General features: G+C 42.1%; 1 long non-coding RNA gene across 1 annotated transcript; it reads left to right on the top strand.

The window, feature by feature from the left end:
• The first annotated feature begins 13166 nt into the window (after positions 1 to 13166).
• LOC116420300 lies at positions 13167 to 16034 on the top strand. Its single transcript, XR_004230597.1, has 4 exons — positions 13167 to 13304; positions 13442 to 13560; positions 14598 to 14714; positions 15530 to 16034. It is a non-coding gene; the product is annotated as an uncharacterized LOC116420300 (long non-coding RNA).
• The last annotated feature ends 1786 nt before the right edge of the window (positions 16035 to 17820 follow it).

Below are 17820 nucleotides of genomic sequence, written 5' to 3'. Positions count from 1 at the left end.
TTGGTGGAATTGTGAATACATCCAGCCATTCTGGAGAGCGATTTGGAACTGTGCTCAAAAAGTTGTCAAATGGTGCATATTCTTTGATCCAGCAGTGATACTACTGGGCTTATATCCCAAAGAGATACTAAAGAAGGGAAAGGGACCTGTATGTGCACAAATGTTTGTGGCAGCCCTCTTTGTAGTGGCCAGAAACTGGAAACTGAGTGGATGCCCATCAATTGGAGAATGGCTGAATAAATTATGGTACATGAATATTATGGAATATGATTGTTTTATAAGAAATGACCAGCAGGAGGATTTCAGAAAGGCCTGGAGAGCCTTACAAGAACTGATGCTGATTGAAATGAGCAGGACCAGAAGACCATTATACACTTCAACAACAATACTATGTGATGATCAATTCTGATGGACATGGCTTTCTTCAACAACGAGAGGAACCAAATCAGTTCCATTTGTTCAATAATGAAGAGAACCAGCTATACCCAGTGAAAGAACTCTGGGAAACGAGTGTGAACCACTACATAGCATTTCCATCCCTCTATTTTTGCCTGCCTGCATTTTTGATTCCCTTCACGGGTTAATTGTACATTATTTCAAAGTCCGATTCTTCTTGTGCAGCAAAATAACTGTATGGATATGCATATATATATATATATATATATATATATATATATATATATTGTATTTAACATATTTAACATGCATTGGTCTACCTGCCACCTGGGGGAGGGGGGAGAAGGAGGGGAAAAGTTGGAACAGAAGTTTTGCAAGGGTCTGTGCTGAAAAATTACCCATGCATATATCTTGTAAATAAAAAGCTATAAAAAAGATATCCTCCCTCTTGTTGTGGGAATCCAAAATTGCCTAACCATGACCCTTTCTTTGCTTTACTTGTCTTGGAGCATTTCAGATTCTCCATGGAAATTGCTTTTCTAGAACATCTTAATAGTCTAAAAACTCCTAGGTTTCCAAAGTAGGAGCAGCTGAGTTTTTTGTACTCCCCAGTCAGCAATATATATATATTTTGCAACGTAGCAGATGTGCTGGAGCAAAATTAGTTCTCTGTCGCCTTTAGCCACACAGGTGCTTGATCTGTCAGCTGCCCAAATTCCTTTTTAACTGGGAGACGCCTCAGAAAAAAAAATGACATGTATTGTAAATCACTCCTCTCAAGTGAGCTCCTCCATGTTAATCACTCATCATTATTTTAATAACAATAGAATTGCCACCATGAGGACCCAAGAAAATACGAGGGAAAGGATTTGGTGAAAGTGAGAAGTACTAAAGCGCTGCGATGCCATAGGCCAACCAGAGCACATGCGATTCAAAGGCCTCCGCCACCAAACCAGTTGCAATCTTGACTCCAAACTCTCCTTTAAATGTCCAGGGTGTCTTGATTTCTGAAATGGACACGGGCTCTTTTGGACCGAATAGTTTCTGAAGAACTCCTCTAACCAGCCAATTTCTCAGTTGCCATTTTCTAAGCCTCAGGGCATCTCAGTGGCAGGTCTGGTAGTAAACTAATTAAGCATGGTCTGCAAAGTGGTTTATATAAATGAATGCCGAGAATTAGAAAGGGGAGAAGAAGGTTCTTTTGCTGAGAGTGAAGTAGAAAGTTACTTCCTTGGGAATGGAAAAACCTTGGTCTTAGCTTGCTGGATAAGTAGTAATTTCAATTTCTTCCTGTCTCTCTTCAGAATCTTGCCACATAGACCAAAGAAAAGAGTAGAGCACCGGGAATGGAGCTGAAATCTATGGGAAAGGGAATTTTGGCACGATCGGGTCCATTTCTGTGATTTTGTTGTCATGGGGATGTTTGGGGATAAAAACACTCCACTTTACATCAGTGCACATGCAGCCTGAGATGAACAACCTGTCTTAAAGTGGTACTTGTGTGAAACTATACCTTAGGTTCTATTTTTTAAGTGGCTCTTCAAATTTAAAATGTTTGCTATTTTTTGGCTGTTTTGTTTATTTTGAATATTTGAGTATTTCAGCTGTTTTATTAAAGATCTGTACTTTTTCCACTTTTAAATTTTTTTCTCAATAGTATTTCGTTTTTTCCAAATACATGTAAATATAGGTTTCAACATTCCTTTTTATAAGATTTTGTGTCCCAGATCTTTCCTTCTTCCCTTCATCACCTCCCCTTTCCCCAAGACAGCGAGCAATCCGATATGAGTTAAGAATCCCATCATTTTAGTCATATTTCCATATTTGTTGTGTTGTCCAAGAAAAATCAAAAAAGCTGTATTTTAAAAGAAAAGAAAATGGACTCCTCCATTAAGAAGCATTGTCTTTTTTAAAAAGGCAATAGAAGTATATAGGGCTTGGAAATAGGAAGACTTGGGTTGAAATGCTTCTGACATAGTAGGTTTGTCCTTACTTTTCTTGTTCTCCAAGAGAAAGGTGATGATATGACTTGCAAGTAAATTGGCTTTAAGTGAGGGAGGAAGGTGCCCTCACCAGCCTCACCGTGTCCTGTCTAGCTCTAGACAAATCACTTTGCTCCAGCCTCGAGCCAACTCTCTAGAAGTGATCTCCTAAATCAAAGATGAGCTCTCATTAGTAGAGGAATCACTCAAATTGAGAACATCCCAGCTCTCTGATCTTTTTTTCGAACTGTGTCAATACCAAGTGGTGGCAGTGTACCCAAGTTGTACATTCGCATCATTTGGAAATTTGAATAAATTTCTTGCAAGGTTGTAATCCCATATGCCTGAGTTAGTAGGTTGGAACTGAAACCCCTGAGTTATACAGCAATTCACCTTGGATGCATGTATAGGAAATTAGGCTGTAAAGGAGGGTGGTCTGTTTTTTTTTCTCTTCTCCTCCGAGTCTCATGTTAAGATAGTGAGAAAAATATTTTAACATTGAATCCTAGGACAAGTACGGGTGAGGTTAACATTATATAATACCAAGACAAGCAGCTAGTAGATATAGAGCATCTTCCTGGACGGGATTTGACAGGTGGGAATAAAGAAAAGTCTCACTATAAGACTGACAAAATTGTGTTTAAGAAGTAACTGTGTAGCTTAGAAGTAAGAGGATCATTAATTCTCTTGCTGGGAGTGCTTACCTCTTGCAAGGTCTACAGAAGAGGAAGCCTATTGATATATATTGGGGTTTGTGACTTAGTACAAAATTGTCATGACATTTGTATCCAAGAACATCATGTGCATTTCTACTCGAGTAGTGAAGGGGGAGGGGGGGAAATCCAGTTATTAACAAATCCTTTTACTGGTGGACATTCACCAAGTTATTTTTGCTTAAAAGGGTCCTTTGTCTGATTTTCTTGGTATATATGTTTAAGAAATGCAAAGCTTCCGGTATCATAATGTGTGGATTTTGGCAGGGAAGAGTGGTTATGCAGCTGGTTTGAGAGTTGGTTTAATGCCGGCCTTTGTGCTCTCTGTGTGCCGTCTGTGGTCCAAGGTTAGGAAATGTGCTGGTCCAAACTCATTCATTTTTCAGGCAGTTGATTGATGCTCTTCGAATACATGCCACTGTAATTTATGAATCCGGCCTCTGGAACACAGTGTCTCACATGTGGGCCCCCCAAAAGCTAGAGCTGCTCTGAGGCACCCTGTGCCCCTTAAAACCATGGCATGCAAACCCCCACTGAGAGACATACTTTTACCGGCCAAGCAAAGGATACGGTTCCAACAAAAGGCATTGAATAAGACGATGCACCAGGGGATTCCACCCTTTGCCAGGTTACCACTGTGCCCAAAGGGGAGAACACACATGCAGAGAGCATTTGGGACCAGGAAACACAAAAAATCACCTATCCGTATAGGTGTATAGGTATCTGAGGAGCCGGTGGGAAAGGGCAATTACTAAGAGACCCAGGTCGCCAGGGCATAGACATTGCTAGGGCAGCGCTGGACAGTTTGGGTTATTCTCCTCTTCCTTTGATTTTTTGATACTACTCTATTTTAAAATATCATCATCCACAATCCGTCCTCCATGTTGAGGAACCTTTGATTCTCCTCTTGGCCCTTTCAGGGATCTTATCGGCTCCCATGGGTTTAATGATCATCTTTCTGCAGAAGATTCCCAGCTGTAGAGATTTCATCAGAGTCACTCTCCTGAGTCCAATCACGTAAGTCCAACTGCATCCTAGATGCTTCCACCCAGATGTCCCATAGGCATCTAAAACTTGATGTATCGGCAACACAGTATCTTCTCCTTTCCCATTTCTGTCTGCAGTTATTACCATTCTTGCATTCACCTAGGTTTTTGAGCTATGTAGCATCTTCACCTTTTCCCTCTCCTTCACCTATGACATCTATAAGGGGTCATGGCTTGGTTTCTACCTCCACGGCTGTATTTTCCCAGCGACACGTAAGCTTTGGGAGGGCAAGGATTGTTTCACACCTGGCAGGCTAATCAGTGCCTTATATACAGTAGCTACTTAATAGTAGCTCATACAATAGTAGTAATAATAATAATACTTCATAGTAGCTCATACAATACTTAGCTCATTAAAGTGACCTGAATTTTCACAAAAGTTAAAAAAAAAGACAAAACTTGACATTTCTGCCGGATCCCGGTTGTCTCCCTTTATGAACATTCAAGCAAAGTTTTATTGATTTGCCAGTATTTCAGTCTCTATATTCCCCATTTTTAAATGAGAAAAAAACTGCTAATGATTAAAGTCTTGTGAGACCAACCTAAAACTCTTACTCCCCGCCCCCCCCCCAATTTCTTTTTTCTTAAATACTTTGGAGTATTTTTTAATATGAGTCACAAGCATGTGTAGTAAAAATACAGAAAAATAATGAAGGAGGAACAGACTCCCCCCCTGATGAGAGAGAAATTTTCCCTGCCTGCCCCCCCCACTTCCACTTCCACAAAGCTCTTCAGTGGCCTATAGAACAGTTTTGTGTGCTTCATTTAGAAAGCAGGAAGGGGTTGTGGCCAGAATGGGGTGGCCAGGGCTGTGTGCCTAGGAGAATATTTGAGGCTAGCAGCCCTCCTTTCCTCCCTTCTTCCTTAGCAGCTTTCAGCAGTCTTCCTTTTTATTGCCTGAGAATTTTCCAAGCTTTTGCCTCAGTTAGGCTTGTTCTTATTTTTATTTGAACTTTAGGTGGGGATCCATGTTTTAACATTTGATGCTAGTTTGAAAAGTTGTGCCGGCAAGAGAGTGAATTTAAGAAATGAAATTTGTCAGTCCTGGCTACCATGAGGCCAAACTGTCGAGCTAGGAGCTTGTTATGACTTGGATTTTTAGGGATGCTCTATTTCGTTGCAATACTAGCAAGAGGGAAATTTCAACTATTTGAATATTTTTTTCCGGGGAAAAAAAAGAAGGGTTATTCCCTTTTATTAAATCCCATCTATGTCCCAGGCACTGTGCCTTATGTGCTTATCATCTCATTTGATGGTCACAAAGACCTTGGGAGATAGGCGCTATTATGATCTTTATTTTACAAACGGGGAAACTGAGGCAGCCAGGGTACCCGACTGGGTCAGGGCCACACAGGGAGCACCTGGCTGAGGCCAGATTTCCGTCCAGGCTCTTTCCTGCCTGCAGGCTCGGTGGTCTCTCCGCTACACCTCTGAGTGTTCTTTCCAATAGCGGGGAGCAGCTGCAGCTGAGGGTCAGAGGCTGGCTTCGCATGAGGGACGTCCAGCCTCTCGCCGGCTGACCAATGGACATTCCCAGGGGGGAACCACAGGAAGTGCGTGGGAGGGACTATTCGGTCAGGCCAGAGGTAATGGGGGGGGGGGCGGGACGAATGAGGACTGTGTAGATAAAGCATCTTCCCTGAAAGTCCAGAAGCGCCGCTGGGGATAGGAAGGGGCGCAGGGGGAGAGGCACAATCTCTTGGGGCCACGTCGGAGAGGGCTTTTCCTAGGACTTGCGGGGACCCGCGAGCCTCAACTGGCCAGTGGAGGCCCCGGCCGAGGCCCTGCCCCGCCCTGTCTGGGAGGGCAGACGCTATCCTCTGTGAGGAGAGACCCTGACCCCTGGGAGGGGAGACCCCGCGGCCTGGGAGGAGAGACGCTGCCCCCTGGGAAGGGAGACCCTGCAGCCTGAGAGGGGAGAACCTGTCCTCTAGGAGGGGAGACCCCGCCCCCTGGGAGGGGGACCCCGCAGCCTGGGAGGGGAGATCCCGCAGCCTGGGAAGAGAGACCCCGCAGCCTGGGAGGAGAGACCCCGCCCCCTGGGAGGGGGACCCCGCAGCCTGGGAGGGGAGATCCCGCAGCCTGGGAAGAGAGACCCCGCAGCCTGGGAGGAGAGACCCCGCCCCCTGGGAGGGCAGACCCTGCAGCCTGGTAGGGCAGACCCTGCAGTCTGGAAGGGGAGACCCCTCGGGGCTGGTCCCTGGGCCCTAGTCCTTAGGCCCAGCCTCACAAGCCGCCTGGCCCTCGCAGAGGACTCGGGTGGGCCCTGAGTCTCGGGCTCAGTCACGGTTGGGGGGGGTTGGGGCGGGGTCCCCAGAACTGCTACCCTTGCAACCTGGAGCCCAGGGGCCAGGCACGGGGACCCCTTTGGTGACCCCAGAGATTGCTGAAGGTGGTAAGGGGGAGCCCGCGGGCCCTCCCAGGGGAACTGCCCAAAGCGGGACCGACCGTTGGGAGCCACGCTAGGCCCTGCCTGAGCGCAAAAGGCCAGTTGCAATGGCGTCTTCTCCTCAGCCTCCGGACTTAACCCTTGGGGTGATGCTTCAGGCCAGTAATGGCACCACGCGTGGTGCTGGGGGGGGGGGGAAGAGAGAGACTTCAGCCCCGGGGCTCTGAGAAGACGGAGTCAGTTCCCAGCCCCGAGGCCCGTAGCCGCTTTCTCCGGTCTTAACCAGCCCCCTAGTCCCCTGGCCGGATGGGTCGCCTGGGATTTCGGAGGCGGAAGGGAAGAAGGCCAGGCCTTAGCCAGGAAGGTAAGAAAAGCTTTTAGCCCCTTGAAAAGTCTCCACATTTAATTGTGATTTTATGTGTGTAATTAATAGAACCTGCCAAGGTTTTATTTGTCCCCTCCTACTCTCCCCTCTTTGTAAAACAAAAATGAAAATAAAATACATTGAAAGGCCTTTCTCTCTTTTAAAAAACAAGGCGGTTTTTTTTCAATTAACAAAAAATCTTTTTCCTTCCTCCCACCTCCTACTCCTTGCAAAGAAAAAGGCCCCAGTCATAGTCAAGCAAAGCAAATTAGTGCGTCTGCCACATCGGAAAACCTTTTGTCTCCTGCTGCATCTCGACTTTCTCTCCTCACTCTGGGGCGGGGGGGGGGGGGGGGGGGGGGGTGCGGTAGGGAGCATGTTTTCATCCTGGGTCCTTCTCAAGGCATACGAGCATGTTTTCATCCTGGGTCCTTCTCAAGGCATACGACCTGTGATATTCCATTTTTGTATGGTAATCAGCTTGGCCATTTCCCTGTTGATGTGCATCCCCTTCTCCTTCGCTTCTTTTCTACCTCAAGAGCAGCTGCTCGAAATATTTTCTGTATAGATGTTTTCCTTTTTGCTCTTTCTCCTTTTCCCTCCTTCTTCGTCTCCTCCTCTTCCTCCTTCCTTTCTCCCTTTCCCCTCAGTGGCACTTGGAGTGACTTTTTGGGCCCAGTTGCAGTTTGCTTTCTCAAATGGCCAGAACGGTTCATGGCTTTACCAACCATGCATTAGGATGCTGTTTTTCCTCCTCCAATGGTTTTTATTGTATTTGTCAACTTTGCCTAGCTAATGGGTGTGAAGTAGACCCCCAGACTCATTTTAATTCCTTTTTTTCTATTCCTTAGCAGCAGGGGTCCTCAAACTAGGGCCCGCGGGCCAGATGCAGCAGCTGAGGACGTTTATCTCCTCACCCAGGGCTAGGAAGTTTATTTAAAGGCCCACAAAACAAAGTTTTTGTTTTTACAAGAGTCCGGCCCTCCCACAGTCTGAGGGACAGTGAACTGGCCCCCTATTTAAAAAGTTTGAGGACCCCCTCCCTGCCTTAGAGATTTAGCGCTTTTTTTCACATGGCTATTGAGAACTTGTGTTTCTTTGTTTGAAAACTACCTGTCTATATGCTTTGGCTATGTATCCACTGAGGACTTGCCCTTCAAATTTGGGAAAAGCTTCTAAGTGCCTGTAGGACAGTCTCAAAGAATTATTACCCTTAAACCCTCAGACAACAATTGGTTTGGGATCTTTTTTTTCCCCTCTAGTCTCTAAGTTACTGTAAGGGCTCCTTCCATATTAGAAGTATCTAATTGGAATATAATGCCAACTCTTCTGCCCTCCCAAATCTTATCCCGGAGATGACCGGGCTGGCTTTGTGTTACCGGCGTTGTTTAGAAAATCCAGATCTAGAGAGTGCTGTGTGAGGATGTACGACAACAAAAATCCATATAAAAATGACTCCCGGTCTCTGCTCTCTTTACCCAAACCTCTTTTCCTTTATTCTAGTTAAGCACAGAGTAGGAACATTACACTAGGTGGGAAGGCCCAGGAAAGGATGTTGCTGGAAAAGTGAACCCTGAAAGATTCAGAGACAGTGCTACGTTGGCAATGTTCAGAGCTAGGGGACTAGGGGACAAACTGTGTGGTGTAATGCCAATTTGGGGGATCGATAAAGCCATTCTGTTTTGACTGCAGTGTAGAGTCTGTGAAGAGAAATAACAGGTGATAAATAGAAAGGCAAGTAGAAACCAGATTTTAGAGGTTGAGGAATTTATTTGAAAAACAATAGGGAGCCAGTGAAGATATCATAGGAGGAAGATACATTGTTGCACGTGTGCATTAGGAAGATTAACTCTGCAGCTATATAAAGGATGGGTCACATGGAACATATACACATAACAATTGTAAGCGGCCAGATCATTTAGTCTAGGCAAGCAGTAGCAAAGAGTTGAACTGGGGGAAATGTTCTTGGAAGTGAAGAGATGCTGTAGAGAAAACATGGCAAATACCAGCTCCAGGGCCACTTTGTGGCCCAAACCAGATTAATACAATAGAATGTGGAAGATATTCATGTGATTTTCTAAGTCAATATGCAGCCACAGAGATCTCTAAATCCTTTTTTATTTGCGTTTGACACCATTTGCAGAGGATATATGAAGACTTGGCAAATGCTTCTATCTGGAGAATGAGGGACCAGGGGAGCAGAGGATAGCTCTTACATTGTAAAACTAGGAGATTGGGAGAATACTGGTATCCTCGACTGAAATGGGGAAGTTGGGCAGAGGCTGGTGGCTAGCGGGGAAAGGTATTTTGGCAAGCTGAACTTAAGATGCTTAAGGGATACCCAGGTGCCAATGTTGAGGAGGTATTGTTCAAGGTAGACTGTTGAGTGTTATACTGTGTAACTTTAATGGGAAGGCCTTGACTGATGATCCCATGAAAGTTTGATTGGATAGGTGAGAAAAAGAAGTGGTTGGTAACTGCTTGGTAACTAGTGCCAAAAGCTGCAGAGGTGTCAAGACTTTACAATTAAGAGAGAACTCATAAACTTGGAGAGAGCAGTTTGTTGTTCTTTTCTTTTTTATTTAAATTTAATTCTAAGTTTATTAAATATCATATTGAGCTGAGTTGGTAAGTGGACAATATGTTTTATTTCTTAATTAATGATGCAAGAATCAGAAAAATAATTTGAGATCAAAAACTAGAAGGAATCCTAGAGGTGATTGAATCTTCATTGTGATGAATGTGCAGTTAGAACCCCTGTGTTCTGATTCCCAAGCCAATATTCTTTGGAAGCAGCCCAGACCATTCAATTGAGCATTTATTAGGCACCTGCTATGTGACGCATAATAGATTTTCTTCCAGTCCCTTATTTTAATTATTTGAACCAATTCCAGTGAAAGTACTATTTTCTCTTCCACTGTAAAAGCTCTTCCTTTTGTACCTTTTTATGTGAGATAATTTTCCCTGTTTTTTGTCACTTTTCTCCCAGGGCATCCCTGTTTCTTTCCCATTTTTTTCCAATAGCATTTTATTTTCCAAATATAATGTTTTCAACATTTTTATAAGACATTATGTTCCGATTTTTTCTTCCTTCTTTCCTTCTTTCCCCTCTCCCTGAAACAATAAGCAATCTTATCTAAGTTAAAGATGTGCAATTCTTTTAAACATATTTCCATATATGTCATGTTGTGCAAGAAAAATCAGACCCAGAGTGGAAAATAAAGGGAAAAAACAACCAAAAAGTGAAAATTTTATGCTTCAATTCACATTCAGTTTCCATAGTTCTCTCTCTGGATGTAAATGTAATTTTCCATCCCGAGTCTATTAGAATTTCTTTGAATCAGCCAGTGCCAGTGATCTTGTGATGAAGAGAGTCATCTACATCCAGAGAGAGGACTGTGGGAACTGAGTGTGGATCACAAGATATCATTTTCACTCTTTTTGTTGTGGTTTGCTTGCATTTTATATTCTTTCTCATTTTTTTCTTTTTGATCTGATTTTTCTTGTGCAGCAAGATAATTGTAGAAATATGTATGCATATATTGGATTTTACATGTACTTTTACGATGTTGAACATATATTGGATTGCTTGCCATCTAAAGGAGGGGGTAGGAGGGAAAGTGAGGAAATTGGAACACAAGCTTTTGTAAGGGTAATTCTTGAAAAATTATCCATGTATATCTTTTGAAGATAAAAAGCTTTAATTAAAAAAAAAAGAATTGCCTTGAATCAATGCATTATTGAAAAGAGCCAAGTCTATCATAGTTGATCATCACACTATCTTCTTGTTACTGTTCACGTTGTTCTTTTGATTCTGTTCACTTCATCCAGAATCAATTCATGTAAGTCTTTTCAGGCTTTTCTGAAATCAGCCTGCTCATGATTTTTTAATAGAACAATAATATTCCTTCATATAACGTAACTTATTTATCTATTTCCCAGCTGATGGGCATCCACTCAGTTTCTAGTCACTACAAAAAGGGCGGCTACAAACATTTTTGCAACATGTCCCAGTTTTCCTACATCCCCTCCAACACTTATTATCTTTTCCTGTCATCTTAGCCAATTGAAGAGCTAAGACAACTCTCAGAGTTGTCTTAATTTGAATTTCTCTAATCAATAGTGATTTAGAATATTTTTATATGAGTAGAAACAGCTTTAGTTTCTTCATCTGAAAATTGTTCATATCCTTTGGTCATTTATCAGTTGATTGCCTGCTTTTTACATCATCCCAATATAATCAGTCTCTTGAAAGCGCTCTGTTTTTTTATTTTTTTTTTAAATTTTTAATAGCTTTTTATTTACAAGTTACAAATTACAAATTACAAAAATTTTGATTTTAATTTTACAGCACTGACAATTGCCAAACCTTTTGTTCCACTTTTTCCCCTCCTTCCCTCCACTCCCTCCCCAGATGGCAGGATGACCAGTAGATGTGAAATATATTAAAATATAAATTAGATACACACTAAGTATACATGATCAAACCGTTATTTTGTTGTACAAAAAGAATCGGACTCTGAAATGTTGTACAATTAGCTTGTGAAGGAAATCAAAAATGCAGGTGGGCAAAAATAGAGGGATTGGAAATTCTATGTAATGGTTCTTAGTCATCTCCCAGAGTTCTTTTGCTGGGCATAGCTGGTTCAGTTCATTCCTGCTCCATTGGAACTGCTTTGGTTCATCTCATTGCTGAAGATGGCCAGGTCCATCAGAATTAATCATTATATAGTGTTGTTGTTGAAGTATATAATGATCTCCTGGTCCTGCTCATTTCACTCAGCGTGTAAGTCTCCCCAGGCCTTTTGGAAATCATCCTCTATTTTTTTAAAGATCTATTTTCTCCTTGAAGGATTATATTCAGTTTTTCTGATTAGGTTATTCTTCTGTGTAATCCTAACTCTTGCTTTCTGGAAAATCATATTCCCAGTTTTCTATTCCTTTCACATGGTAGCTACTAAATCTTGTGTGAAGGCATTGACTGTGGGCTCTGTGATATTTGAATTTCTGGCTCCTTGCAATATTTTCTATTTGACTTAGGAACTCTGGGATTCGGTTCTAATATTCCTGGGAGTTTTCATTTTGGAAGCTCTTTCAGGCAGTGACTGGTGAATTCTTTCAAGTTTTGTTTTACTTTCTGGTTTCTGAAATATAAAGGCAGTTTTCCCTGATAATTTCTTGAAAAATGATGTCTAGGCTTTTTCTTTGATCCTTGGTTTCAGGTACTTTAGTGATTCTTAAATTATCTCTCCTCCATATATTTTCTAGGCCAGCGGTGTTTCCAAATGGACTATTTCACTTGTTAATCTATTTTTTCATTCTTTTGGCCTTATTTTTCTTGATGCCTCATGGAGTCATTAGCTTCCACTTACTCAATAATACTTTCCCGGAATTATTTTCTTCTGTGAACTTTTGTACCTTTGTTTCCATTTGGCCAATTATGCTGTTTAAGGAGGGTTTTTTACTTTGTTAGATTTTTGTGCTTCTTTTATCATTAGATTGATTCTGTTTTCTCTTTTTTTGAGGTATTATTTTCTTCAGCATTTTTGTGCTTCCATTACCAAGCTGTTAATTGCTCTGCCACTTTAGAATTTGATTTGATGCATCCATTTAAAGTTGTTTAAAAGGGAATGTTGAGAGAGTTCATCTGGGTTGCTGCCTCTATTCTTTCATCTTGGCTCCAGTGAGAGAGTAGCTTCCTTTGCATTTTGGAGTTAGAAGCAAGTTGGTAAGGGATGGAGCAGGAAATGGAAGATGTAGAAGTAGAAACTATAAATCCATTGAGCCTTTTCTTTGGAATCTGGCTCTCCTCAAGGGATTTGTCTTCTTCTGGGTCATATAGCATGTTAACAGATAAGCAAATATAAAATACTTTGAGTAGGGAGAGATTCCCGGCAACCAGTTGGTTGAGGAAAAAGATGACTATAATATGTCCCACCTGAGCAGGATTCTAAGAACTTGAGATGAGGAAAGATTTCAAAGCAGTCAGAGGGGACAGCCCATACAAAGGCATGGACTGCCAAGTTTGGGGAAATAAACAGGTCCATTTGGTGAGAACTCAGAGTGCAAGGTAGGAAGAATGTGCTATAAAGCTCAAGAACCATATTGCCAATAGTTTTCAATGCCAATGTGAGGAATTGGGATTTTTTTCCTTGAAGCGAGTGGGAACCAGGAAAAGTTGTTGAGAAGGGCGCTGGGTGGTCAAATGTGGTGTGAGAAGCTCATCCCTCGTCTCATCGCTATATTTTCTGGTTTGTTTATTCGGATTCTAGCTGCCTTACTACTTGAATCTTCCGCCTGTCTTGAAAGCCCCCCAGAGACCAGTACTGGCATTTCAGAAGGGAGACAGATGGAAATAGTCGTTGCTGTGCAAGGATACCCACAGTCAGAAGGACAAAGTGTTCCTGAGCACAGGTACGTGGTAAGCTCTCTCTCCTGGTTCTTCATTGGAGCCTTTTTTGCTACCGTCTCGATGTCCAGTCAGTTTTTTTCCTTCATTTGTCCTTGTGTTTACCCTTGACCTCTCTCTTTGTCCTCTTACTTCTATCCAGATACCGAATCCTGGTCCTCGATGTGCCCGATAGACCTGCCCTCTTCCCAGTTGTTCCTTAAATGCCCTCAATGCTGCAGAGGCAGGAAGAAAGTAGGAGAAGGAGACATGCAGCAGCAGGTGCTCAGGTTTCTTCCTGAAAACACATTGAATTCTAAACCTGACACAATTCACTTTCTGTTGACAAACACTTAGAAAATAATCTAAAGAACAGGTCTCTCATCAGAGCTTTTATAGCCTAGAGTTGCAGACACTTACTGTGCCATTATTTGGGAACCACTTTGGGGAAAGTTTTCTGAGACCAATTCTACCCTGCTTCTCCCAGATTCACAGTACGATGGTGAAATTATCACATCCCGTATTTGTCCTCTGTGATGCTGCCCCCCCATAACTGGTCTGGGATAAGTGGCATTCACTTAGGGGTCCTGGCAGGCCTGAGAGCACTCTCCATTGAAGTCTAGCCTGGGTGAGGGACCCTGAGAGTGGCAGGGGCCGAGGATGGGAGTTGGGAAGAGCACCCTTGGAAACAATGGCAGAAATACAAAAGAACCTTGCCTTTTCTGTATTATTCTTTGAGGGAAAGAGCGGGACTGCAGGATTCAGTGAACATGGGAAATATTCTCACGTCCTGTGGGTCCAGGGGGAAGGGAATGCTGGAATTTGTTCATGGAGGGAAGGACTTGATAGTAGCACATTAACATTAGGCTTTTACAGAATCACTTAATTCTATTTAATTTATTTGTTCCTGCTTTGGCTCTCTGAAACTGAGAGGGAGAAGAGAAGGCAGCATGACTTAGAGGAGCAATTAATGAGCTTTATAATGATTAAAACATTTAAAATGGAAAATTTCCTCTAGTTGCACAACAGCAGCAGCTATTTCACTGAGCACAGGTTGATGAATGGCTACGTTAAAAAAAACAAAGAAGCAAAATGAGGGAAAGAGACAGGAGGAGGAGATGGAGAGAGAGAGAGAGACAGACAGACAGACAGACACAGACACACACACTGAGAGTGTGAGAGACAGAAACAGTGAGAGAGAGACAGATAGACTGTGAGAAAGAGACAGACACAGAGAGAGAGGAGATAGAGACAGAGAGAGGCAGAGATATATACTATACACTCACATACACACCCCTCACTCTCTGATTCCAATATAGGATGAAGAAAAGTCCTGAGATCCACTGGAAGGCACCAGTGTCCCCAGAGGAGAGGATTAAACAACATGAGGGTGCTTGTCCTGCCCATGTGCCCCAACCTTGCCCTGTACCAACTCTGTAAGTGGTGATCTCTCATTAAGGGCCAAGAAATATTTTATATTTGTGGAGTTTCTAATAGCTAGCATTTTGTAGCACTTAGAGGTTTACAAGATGCTTTATAAACATGATCTCATTTTGATGCTCACATCTGACCTGGGAGGGAACTATTATTATTATCCCCATTTAAAAGTTGAGCAAACTGAGGTGGGCAGAAGTCCAAGTGGCAATTCCAGGGTCACACGGCTAGTAAGTATGTGAGGCTGGATTTGCACTGTGTTATGTCACTCTTTCTACTCACCTGGCTGCTCTGGGCTCTCATAACTTTGTCAGGTGACATCATATTTATAGTTCTGTAGTTGAAAGAGTTCTTAAATTCATACAGGCACTAGCCTTATTTTAAGCCATTGTTCTGCTCTGCTCCCTCCATGTGTAGGTAAGAGGGATGTCCCACACTTCTTCACCTATCTATCACATGGATATGGAGACACCACAGCAGAGCAGTATTGTAGCGAGTGACTCGGTGATGGACCACATAACAAGATGTGGTTCTTACTGCTAAAAAAGAACTGATCCACAGAGTCATCCCATCATGATCTTCCCTGTTATTCCTGATGAACTTTGCCAATTAATGTGATTGTCCTAGGAACTTAGCACTTTAGAGATCGGTAGAAGAACCTTGGTGACTAGTGCTTCCAGAGGAATGGCAGAGAGGCATGAGCTTTGGACAATTAGCGATCACTATTGCATCTACTTTTTGCTTGAAACCCAAAGCTGCAGAATACATGCTCTCACTAGCAGATCAAAGTACCCTGACATTTTGTTTTTCTTTTCAGTCTATCAAGTATATGAGGACAGCCAACCATTGCTGCATGAAGAGAATTCATTCAACGTATTACTTCCCATATCTTCTTTCTCCTGCTGAGAAGCATATAAACCCTTCATTTCCTGCCTGCCTAGGTACGTTATGTGCATGTGCCTTCACACTCAGAATTCAGACTTCGGCGTATTTCTAACCCACGCAATATGTTTCAAGTTGGAGTTTCTGACGGCTTGTCATTCTGTTGGAAAAGAATTAGACCTCAGGTTACCTTTTGTAATCTTTTCTTTGCTACTTCCTTAAATAAGGGCCATTACCAAAATCCTCCCGATACATGTTAACTCTGTTTCCTGTCTCAGATAGAGATGCCATCTGATGATATTTAGAATCATACTTGGCATCAGTGGCTCTTTGAACTAGGACCCTTGAAATTGTGTCACAACTTGCAGGATCAGTGTGTATTTGCACATTTGATTCCTACTTTAGAGATGTAATGAGTTTAAATAAAGGTGAGACCTCTGTCTCTGGCCAAAGTATGTGCTTAAAAGTCTTTTGGAACACTGAAAGCAAAATGCGTATGGTAATTCGTCGGCCCTGGAAGAAGCCTGGTGGAGTATAACCGGCTTTAGAACTGGGTCCTAGGACCTGGATTCAAATCGTGTCTTTGTTTCTTCCTAATCTAAATGAATGGATTGAATAACATTTCTGAAGTATAATGAGCCCAAAGCTGTATTAAGTGAGCTTTGGGGATACTGATATTCAAAGAAAGATTCTCCCTGCCCTGAAAGAGCTTAAGTTTTGATAGAAAACACCACAAAGAGGGGACTGGTGGCTGGAGAAAGTCCAGGAAGCTTGGAGATGGGAAAGTGAAATGGAGGGTGGGAGGTCAAATGACATGGTCATTTCTGAAACCTTGGAAGTGCTGAGTTGGGAATGGGAAATGAGGAGGCACGTGTAAGATAGGGCAGGAGTAGTCTAGTAATACCTGTACTGCCTTGTTTTGTTCTTTTTGGAACTACTTTCTGTTCTCTTCTGTGTAGATTATAATTGGTGCTCTTGTCTTTTATTTTCTGTGTCACTGTTTCCCTCTTGTATATCATATAAGTGTAGCCATGCAAAACAAGATCCACATTGAGTCAGAGACTCTTAGAGTTGAAAGAAGACTTAGCAAAGAGCTGGCATGGTATACCCATCCCAGAGAAGGGGAAAGTGAGACTCAGAGAAGTTAAGTGACTTAGAGCAGATGATAGATGGACAGACAGGACTTCACCCCTCCTGTTTCTTAGTCCTAGCCTGTGCAGTCAGTCACAAGCCCCTTGGGGATTTGCAATGATGTTTCTAGGGGGGTTTGAAGTCAACATTGTTTACTGGCATCGAAAACAGTAACTAATTGGGCAGTTGTGTTATAGATTTTTCTTCACATAATTGAAACCTTACAGGTTTGTTTCTGTAGAGATCTTAGTAGAAAATATATGAAGTCTTGCTGGATTACATCTCTTACTTTTTACAAAATGTCCCATGTAAAATTAAGATATGATTATCTTAAAATTAAAGTTTTATAATTTTATATTTGGAGTAATTATAAGGAGAATGAAACTTTATATTTTTAAAATTTTATCACCTAAATTTGAATTTAGAACTGTTTTGGGCACAAGTTATTATTGTAGTTAATGCAAACATTTAATGAATAAATACAAAGTGACTAGTATGTTGAATTAATCTAGGGCTTTATAATGCATTTTCAATGGTTTAATAAAAAAAAGTGTCAGGAAGCACATCATTATATTGCTATAGTGTTTTTGTAGCTTGGAGAAATCTCTGTATTTATGGTCCAGTTCTAGGTTCCTCTGCTTATATTCAGGAGGAGAAAATCAAGTCTAAAATTCACTTGTTGGCTTTTTTGGGTAGCCATTTTTCCAATCGGTTGCATTGGCTTCGTAAGTTCTGTTTGTTATAATGACAATTCCTGTGTCCATGTAGAGAATAGAGCTGACTAGACCTGTGATTTCATCATTTTTGAGAACTCCCTTGTGCTTGAAACGAAATGTTCACCCTTCTCATCTCTGTCTCCTTGCTTCCTTCAAGCCCTCCCTTCTACAAGAAGCCTTTCCCGATCCCCTTTAATTTCAGTGCTTTCACTCTGAGATTTAAGTTTCTAGTGGTCTCAAACAGCTTGTAATATTTGTTAGCACAGTGAAGTTAAAGAGACAGGACATTTAGAACCCTGGATTTGAATTCTGTATTTAAACTATGTGTTCTTGAAGTATAAAATGAATAATTACATATGGTATAGAGTATATATGAGGA

Source organism: Sarcophilus harrisii, chromosome X (genome assembly GCF_902635505.1).
Source record: "Sarcophilus harrisii chromosome X, mSarHar1.11, whole genome shotgun sequence".
In the NCBI taxonomy this organism is placed as follows: Eukaryota; Metazoa; Chordata; class Mammalia; order Dasyuromorphia; family Dasyuridae; genus Sarcophilus; species Sarcophilus harrisii.
The sequence above is the reverse complement of the archived record's forward strand: the minus strand, read 5'-3'. Positions and strand labels throughout refer to the sequence as shown.